The following is a 9,337-nucleotide window of genomic DNA, read 5'->3' on the forward strand; positions in this document are numbered from 1 at the left end:
CGATTTCGTTGCAACAAGAGAAACGGTAATAAGGAATATAAATCATTGCTTCATTAATACCCATTAACGCGGAACGGAGAAGTAAAAGTTCCGGTAGAATATTATTCCAATGAAATACAGTGCTCTATCAGGAAACGAAGAGACGCTTTTCAATCAGCTTTAATTTCTGCTCCCTGCTGGCACATTTCTGTCTTCCCTCAACCTCTCACCACCGGTTCTCCGTCATGACTTGCCGGGGGTACCATTTCAAAAGCTTATTTCTTATTAATAGGAAAAGTTGTTTCTATAAATATAGACCACTTTCACAGAAGGCAACCGATGGTATGGTGGGTGGCCTATCCCGGCCGTAACCAACTAACTTTGCCGTCTTATTCAAAATAGAGCCAGAAGTAGGTACCTCAATGACGGTACCAGCCTGCCTATGTAGTATGCTCGCAAAGCAGACCAAATCATAATTTACGGCTGCTCATTTCCCGGTAATCAAACCGTGTGCTTCGACCGGTCTGGCCCCAGACTGGATCAGGTGAGGATTTTCACTTGTCTTATAAATATGTTGTAATGAATATACAGGGTGCGTGAGGTGTTTTAGAACTAGTTGATTTTTCGTACGATTCGTTAAGATGGCAACACTGAAAAAAAAACTAAACATAAATGTCGACGCAAGGCAAGTACACGATCATCGCGATTGGCCGAAATCTGGATTATAAAAAAAACCCTTAAGCAGTTGGAATACATATTTTGGAGAGTGAGGTAGGGGTTAACTCCTCTCACCCAGAAGGGTTTGAACTTTTTTTTGAAAATTGCATAATTTCTTGATCAGAGAAAAATTGAATGCTGTGAGTCATTTTGAAAATGTGGTTTGATCGGGTACTCTGAACTAGGAACTGGTTCTCTCTTAGAAGTCTTATGGCATCTATTCTTTTGGAATTTTGTTAAGTATTTTGATGGTTCGTTCCGACATGTTAAAGCTCCCAGAATGGAAACATTTTCGTTGTATTAGAATTTTGCCACCAATGGAAGAGTGCATGAAACAAGTGACACCAGAAGTTTCAACACGGACAAACATCCGATATCTATACTGCAAACAACAGACCCGCTCCATTCGCCGCCTGTCAGGTGTACAACAACAGACACCTTGCGGCAGATTGGCTGGCGATACAATCTACATGAATGCTGTTGTTGTTACCGGCGTGTACTCGGTTGGCAGGGAAAACTATTTTGGTGCTATCTGCTAGTTCACAGATTGCAAAATTTGCATGTTTTTCGGCAGCAGCAGGAAGTTGTTGGGTGTGGATGATTGCGGGTATGTGTACGCCGTAAGCTAAGTGTCAGACCAGGCAGAACTGGATATTGCAATAATGAACCAACGAGTAAGGAATATCCATTTAATATACGCCCGATTACAGTGAATTTAACTCGGAATTTAGAAACAAAATTAGTTTATAGGAAACAGCTACACCCGTGAATGATTTAAACATTTTCTGTTGAGCGTCCTTGTTTGACAGTATTGGTGCAATTTTATGGTTATTTCTAGGGGTTAGTTGGAACCTTTGACAGTTTATCCAACAAAGTAATTATGCCCAAGGTGTTGCCAGGTTGATTTTATTTTTATATAATAATTTATTTCACCATTTAATGTGTAGTACAGATTAAAAAAAATACAAAACCCGATTACAGCTTAGATTAGATTAGAAATGTACTTATAGGATCGTTATCCGTTATTACTTGAAAAAGACAAACAAACCAGAATCATGACTTTAAGAAGCATCGCTCCAAAGATCCAGTGAAATTTGAAGTCTCTTTTTGAATGATTTTATCAGTAAGAGAATAAAGGGCCCGACAACGCTCCAATATTACTAGTTCATTCATACTAAAGACTTGTTACCAATCGGCCCTCTGAGACCCCTTGCCTTTATGAGGGTAAGATAATACAGCCGAAGTACTACTACACAATCAGTCTCCGTAAACACTCGATGCAAATTGTAAAATTTTGTCCCAATATGGAAAGATTATCTCCGTTATGGGGGATAGACTCGGGAATTCTAAACGATGTTAGAGTAGTTAAAATTCAGTTGAAATACCCTATGGCATCCTTCGTAACATGCAGCCTAGATCGGTCTATTCTCAGACTACGATGTGTACTTATGACAATCAGTTTCCCGCTTGTCAGTATTGTAAGGTGAATTTCACTACGGAAACAAGCTGCAGTACTCAAGGCAAAGAAATCTACCATAACAAATACAAAGAATTTAAGCTGCCGTTAGATCGCAAGATGTGTCCAAACGGTAACGAGTACCAAAATCAATAACGAACACTAAGCCAACGATGATTATTATTGTAGCAACAATCGGCACCGCTAATGAGAAGACAGGAAACATGGAACAAGGATTCACTCACTAATGAAAACAATCAACGAGCTCTAACAACAGCAGAGAGAACAGTATGGACGGAAGCGGGCGGAATGAATCAGTAGTAATCAAGCGACGCATTGGCTGGAAATTGGATTGAACTTCGTAAGCTTCTCTCTGTGTATAAGGAATAAGTAGCAAACTAGGAACGTTATTCAAAGCTAGCGCGCCTTTTGTTAGTTAGGGTGATGAGCGTATTTTCACCATACTAAGCAAGGTGCCTCACTAATTCGGTAATTTCTTGCCTTACAATCAATGGAATGCGTAAAAATTGACATGAACCGCTTTGCTTCGTTGTTAAGAACCAATATAATAACACAAATGCGTTGAAAACAGTAAAATTCTCGTGTTTGAGCACAATGAAAACTCGAATCGAGAGCCCCTATTGTTGCGCTACCATTTGACTCAATGCGTTGAACAAAGATGGCAGACACTGCTCTAACCAACGGCTTCAAATGGGTAGGGTGATAATAGAAACATGGTGCAAATAGGCTCATCACCCTATTTTGTGGATTCCTGACTTGTTTAACTCGAATTTTTAGTTTATCGATAATTCTTTGGATGCTGTTCTCGTTGATATATCATCAGCTTTATTCCCTATTACAACGGATCACTTTTTCGAACGAATGTGATCTGCATTGCCTACTTCGATCGAACTACATTCGTTCGAAAATGTGATCCGTCGTTATGATGAATAAGGCTGCATATGATGAAATGCTGCTATTTTGCGTTGGTGAGAATAGTTTGACGTGCTGATATTCTATGGCTTTCTGTACATTTAGAATTCAAAATTGTTTGACTCTCTTGCAACGAAAACGTCTAAAAACGTGAGCTTTCCATGTTGTACCTGTTCAAATGAGAAGCAAATATTCCTGTTAATGTTGTGGACAGATTTTAATAATTCAAGGTAATTTCTCACCTTTGATGATGTTGAACGTGTCGTCGACGTATCTCCATCAACGTTCTGGCAGCAGATGTTTATCGTCTATTTTTTCTCAATGATTACCATATCGAATTCGTATAAAAACGGGAACATGGGGTACCCATCAGTGCTGCTGTTTGTAGAAGTTGTCTCTAAACTTAAAGTAGTCCTTCTCCATGCACAGCCGTGTCAGCTTCAGGTAACACCGTAGCTTGTCCTTCCATCCGTTGTCGTTTTACCAGAACGCGTGGAAATAATGCTGACATCGAAGGAAATAATGATTTCGTCGTCTCTGATGTGGTTTATTGATTGAAGCTGTTCGAAGAATTCTTGTTTTTTCACTGTTCGACTCCGGAATTTGTAGGCATGGCTAGTTTCTCAGTTGGTGCTCCGAAGGCTAAACCAATTTCTCTCATCTCATTCCCTGGTTTATATACTTTCAAAAGACGTTTAATTCTAGAAAGTGTCTTAAGACTTACTTGTTTGATGATTTCGTCGACTCGTTTTTCCATGTCTGGGAGCAGGTTCGTTCTCTGCCGTGATTTCCTTTTCCTTCCCTAATCGCAGTGTTCAATAATTTCAACTTTTATCCGAAAAATGGAGGATTCAGCAAGGAAATCCTTTGCTAATTTTGGGATGCAATGAGTAGCACTCTCAACATTTTTATGATTAACTTTCTGTACAGCGACCGGATGTTCCGATTGATCCATTCTTCTTCCATGTGGGTTGTTGTTCCGACTTTTGTGGCTTTTGGGTGGTAATTGGTGTTTTCTGCTTCTTTTTAGAAAACCGATGTCCTTGTGAAAACCTGCTGTAACTTATTTTAATGCGATGAACATGTTCGGCTCCGAGGTAAGTTTAGTTGACGTGGTTTTAATGGAGTACTGAAAGTAAATAATAAGTAAGGTGAGAAACTTTTTCTTGTTCATTGATTTCTTCCATCGCTACCGTAATTTCACTAGCAACTGCAATGCTGAGCGGATGTAAACAAGACCCCCTAAAGAGAAACCGGGCAACACTTGGTCGATTTCGGTCAAGTATGAAAAAGCTACTAGATTCTAGATGAATCTTTTTTTCTCCGAAACTTTAGAAAATTTGTCTGTATTCTGATGGAACTTGGAACTGCTACCGAGCAAGACATGCTAAGAACTACGACATAGCCTGTCCTAGAAATAGAAAGTTGAATGAATCCTGTTGTTCTTTTATCGAAGACTTGCTGAGGATTCTCACGGAATCCAGCTCATGTCTTTAATAGGATCTGATAAAGTGCAACCAAGAATGCAGATGAAAAAGCTGCTCTGAATGATGATCTGATCCAGTTCCATTGGAATTCTGAGAAGGATTCAATCAACAGAATTCCGTTGAAAAGGATTACTCAAAGTAACGAGTAGGACACCGCCAAAGCGCAGTATAGCAGTTCGTCGAAATATTTTGCCGGATTTCTTAAGATAGGTTTTTGTGAGTCCTAAGAAGAATTTCGCCATAATCCTGAAGATTCGGACAAAATGAACATAAATATTTCACCACAATCCTGAGCAAGCCACCGTCTAATACAAAACAATACCGCCGTAAAAGTCAAAACTAGACACCGTCAGAGTCCTGGGCATGACTATCATCTGGAAAGGATTGCAACACAATTCAGAGTAAGATTCCACCGGAATTTTGAAAGCAACTGCATCACAATCCTAAACAGTTTTCAGTCAGAATTCCGATCAGAATAACTTCTGGTGTGCAAAGTTGTATTATTGTGCAACATGTGGCCAAACTATGTCGCCATTCACCTCTGATATAGAGCTCCTATTCCTTACCTCCCCGAGGTATCAACCAAAAGTACGAGCCAACTTATGTCGTTTCTGCTTGGACTCAGGGTCGGGTTTTGACCACCGCCGCTATCAGTTCATACATTTTGACAGGGTTGGAGCCTGACTCAGCTCAGCTTTGGGAATGAGCAACATTAGTGAAAATCTGTGGATCGTATGCTAAGACCATATCTAAGACCGTATGTATCCGGCATACAAAGTAAAGCTTTCGGTTTAGTTAATGCTCATTGTGGTCCGCTCAAAATTATTTCCTAGTCTCTTCACAAAGAAAAGCAAGTTTTCTGTTGCAGTCTCGGTTTGTTTACTACCCTCGATTAGTTTTCGAGACTTTTTCAATATTTTCTTTTGCTAGTTTTCTTTTTACGAAGAGGATTTTAAAAAATATCGATTTCGTATGTGTCAAGACATTTCTCGCCATTTAACATGAAATTCAAGCTTAAGCTTAACGAAAACTAAAAAAATCTGGAAATGATCATTGAAGTGTTAATAAGAAACAACACTCCCGATGGCTGGCTGTCCGGAGTTCAAGTTGCTCGTTTAAAATTTTCTGAAATTGATCGCGGGCGACTTTCGTACATATTGCTAAGAACATATTGTCTGCCAATACATACCTCCTGATCTTTTCTGTCCTACTAATACACCTCCTTTTTCGTGATGCTCGCGGAGATGCTGAGTTAGAGCACGGTCTCTATCAACAGCGAGTGTTGAACTAACATTCCTTTCCATCCCTGGTAGAACAGCATTGGGCGTGGTCGGCGTCGTGATTGACTATTTTATGAAAATGTTGGGATAGTGAAACATGCACAGAGATTTGCTACTCCCAACCATCAGTGTCAATAGTACCAACACAAAGTTGCTTTCAAAAAGTATTTCAGCAAATGCTCACTATTTACAGAGATCAATTGATATTTGTTTAATTCTAAGTTTGTTCTGTGGAATTCAGTGGCGCAAATACCGCATTTTTACAGTACACAAACGCTCGAAACGAACGGCCATTATTTATGACATTCACTTTCGAAATCAACAAATCCAACAACCTAGCTCTAGTCAGGGACAACATCGATACTGTTAGCAACTGCGTCAATTTCACACAGACAATCCTCCATCGACTATCCACATGCAGTGCGTTCCAACCAATCAATCATCCACCACCGATCCCGCCATGAATAGAGCAGCAAACGAAGCGTTGGGATGGTGTTCACTTCATCATCTGTGTAGCTCATAGCAACTGGCTGGCCTTTGCTTGCTATACTGTGCTCTGCACCCGTCTCGACCGTATAGTAGTAGCATCAATGGCCGAGCAACAGCCTGTTTTGAAGTACGTTTTTTTACTAACCATCTTATTTTCTCCACACTCTACCGGACATGAATTGGGCCATCGTGGGAATCTTTCTTTTTCTTTCTTTCGGCGTGACACAATATTCGACTCCGTTGGTTGGTGTAGTTGTTGCGCTGCTATCCAAGGAACGTCGAGGGGGGAAGGTGTAACATAAAAATGAAAAATTTATGCTCTTCTGCAATATGTTACAGCTCTAGACTATTCTCACCAGGCTGTGAGGAAATTGAAGCACAATTTCAAGCTACCAAGTCGAGAAGTACCGAAATGAAATTGTATCTGTGCCAATAAATATAAATGGTTCGTTATTGATTACTTGAAATAATGCAATCTATGAACAGAAACTACGACTTCAATTGAAACAAAGCCTCCTCAAACAAGAACATCCTCTTCATCAAGCTAATCTCTCAATTTACCACTTCAGCTGATGGGTGAACCTTGACCATCTAGAAATCTTCTCTTGTTTAGCAATTTCAACAACCAGTTAGTTGTACATTCAAAGCAAACAACTGCCAACTGCTTAAAAATCTCCTCCCTTTTCCTGTTATTCCACTACCAGCAAAGCATACGGGCATCACCGTAGTCCAGAGCAATGGCCTCCGAAGGCCTGAAAATCCCGGGGCTGTATGACTACTGTATGTATGTGTCACTGTGTCGGTGTGCATTGCTGCTGCTTGCCCATACGACCGACCCGACCAGATTTTATCGATTGTGTTAAACGTTCGCCCTCTCAATCCGCCTTCAAGCGAGAAGAAATGTTTTACCACTCGAGTAGCAGGCAGAGTGCATCGTCGTCGTTGTGCAGAGTGGAAAACGGGAAAAATGACAGGGTCAGTCGGGGTAAAACGACACAAAGTTGGAAGTTGGGTTTGAATGATAACGACAGACGTCGTGCATCTTGCGCCGTTCATCTCAGCTGCGGAAAGACTTTGAAGATCCTGGTTGGAGCGAGAGCGTACGAAAAAAATACGTATCCTAAAGTGGAAAAAGTGCCTATTTCCGAAACGGTGCTTTGATCTTCCATCGGGATAGGTTCAAAGGGTAAAGCCCCGTAAAATTTGCATTTGCGACGGAACAATGGAGTTTGGGGAAAATTTGGCTTCGAGGAAATGGTTGCAGGACTGGGGTATAGGTCAGCTGATTTTCATGTCAACGGAGCACGACGCTGCCTGTTGGAATATTAATTTTGGATCGGTTTTTATTTAGGCTGAGATTAGCCTCTAGTTCTTATGGTTCAGTCGTTAAATGATTAAATATTTAATTGACAAAACAGTTCTATTGTAAATAGAAGTAATTTACAGTCAGTTATCAGGTAACTGTGAGCACCCTGACCTAGCAAACTAAAATATTCCATATGAACATCATGGATGTATTATTAGTCGCTATTCGATGATTACGCACGACTAAATCTCCGTATCAATAGGATACGGGCAATATATTACCAGTTCTAGTAGGAAAAATTACTTTTTATCCTGACACATTAAATGAGCTAAATATTTGACTAAATTTATAAAGGTCTTGAAAAATAGCATTAAACTTACCAACACTTGGACTCAATGCGTCCTCGTTTTCCAAAATCTGATGGTATCCAGAATTATTTCCAATGATCGACCTAATTTTCATCGTCTCTAGCTCACTACAAACTCCTGTGCATTTGGAAAACAAAAACACCGTTGCCGATGAGAAGTTCATCCGCCTTCTAGACCATCAGATGTAAACGTGTACTTTCACACTTTTAAGACGAGTGCAAATTAGGGGCCATGCATAAATGACGTAGCATTTTGAGGGGTAGGGAGGGTATAGCAAATTTGTGACGAAGTGTGACGAGGGGGAGGGTAGGGTCAGAAGTTGCGCGACGTAGCATTAAGTTTAAAACCCATTGTTTACAGAAAACAATTTAATGATCCTCCATTCCCAAGAGAAATAAATTTAAATTCAAACAAGTTACTTTTGATGCGGGTTTTCATGAGGTAAATTTTACGATTCGCGGAATTACAATAATACGAAAAGATTTTGTATGCGGATTTAACTTGCTGCATTAGTTAGCTAATGTTGCTAACTAGTAGACTTATTTTGGAAGCTGAATTAAATTTTCACTTCCGATTCAACCAAACAAAATTTAGTAATTTAGATGAACGTATGGTTCTTAGAATCGTTGGCAGCTGCACGATTGTGAACTGAGAGAACTTGTCTTCATGCTCTCCTTGACATATAAAATTAAAAAAAACTATCAACACTATATTTGTCATGAAATGGGTTTATTTTGCACGCAATTTGCTGTTATAATGAAAATGTTGATAAAAGTCGTCAAACATTTTGAAAAAATTAAAATTATAATTTAAAATTTAAATTTAAAATAATTGAAAAACATCTAATTTTTTTTCATCACCCGGGCGCTGTGCATGGGACGAGGGGGAGGGGGTAGGTAAATGCTACGTTATTTACGAGGGGGCGGTTAGAATTTTGTGACCAAATGCTACGAGGGGGGAGGGAGGTGTCAAAAATCGCCGAAAAAAGCTACGTCATTTGTGTACGGCCCCTTAGTATTATTTAAACTAAATTATTGGTGCAAAATCACGCAATACACTGATGATCACATTTCCAATAAAACCACTGAAAACTCGGTTTGGAATCCTGAATGGATTCCACCTCTAACACAACCGATCCCGGATCAATCGGTTTTGTGATCACCTGTTACATATGAGCAACTTCTAACTAGTTTGATCGGGTACATATTCTTTCAGGCTCCTTTCCAATTCAAAAACTTACCACACCACTACACATTCGCGAACTCAAACTTGATCTTACCGGATGGTGTAGCACCGAAGCAATGAATGAAAATGAAACCCTG

The 9,337-nt window shown here is 39.8% G+C and overlaps 1 protein-coding gene across 1 annotated transcript in view; it reads right to left on the bottom strand.

Moving 5' to 3' along the window:
- LOC131688929 (uncharacterized) overlaps window positions 1-8,125 on the bottom strand; it is a 74,183-nt gene extending 66,058 nt beyond the window's left edge. The window contains exon 1 of the mRNA XM_058973568.1: window positions 8,028-8,125. The gene's annotated coding sequence lies outside the window, so the exon portion shown is untranslated. The remainder of the gene's footprint in view (window positions 1-8,027) is intronic.
- Between the last annotated feature and the right edge of the window lie 1,212 nt (window positions 8,126-9,337).

The sequence above is a fragment of the Topomyia yanbarensis genome, chromosome 1, assembly GCF_030247195.1.
Source record: "Topomyia yanbarensis strain Yona2022 chromosome 1, ASM3024719v1, whole genome shotgun sequence".
Classification (NCBI taxonomy): domain Eukaryota; kingdom Metazoa; phylum Arthropoda; class Insecta; order Diptera; family Culicidae; genus Topomyia; species Topomyia yanbarensis.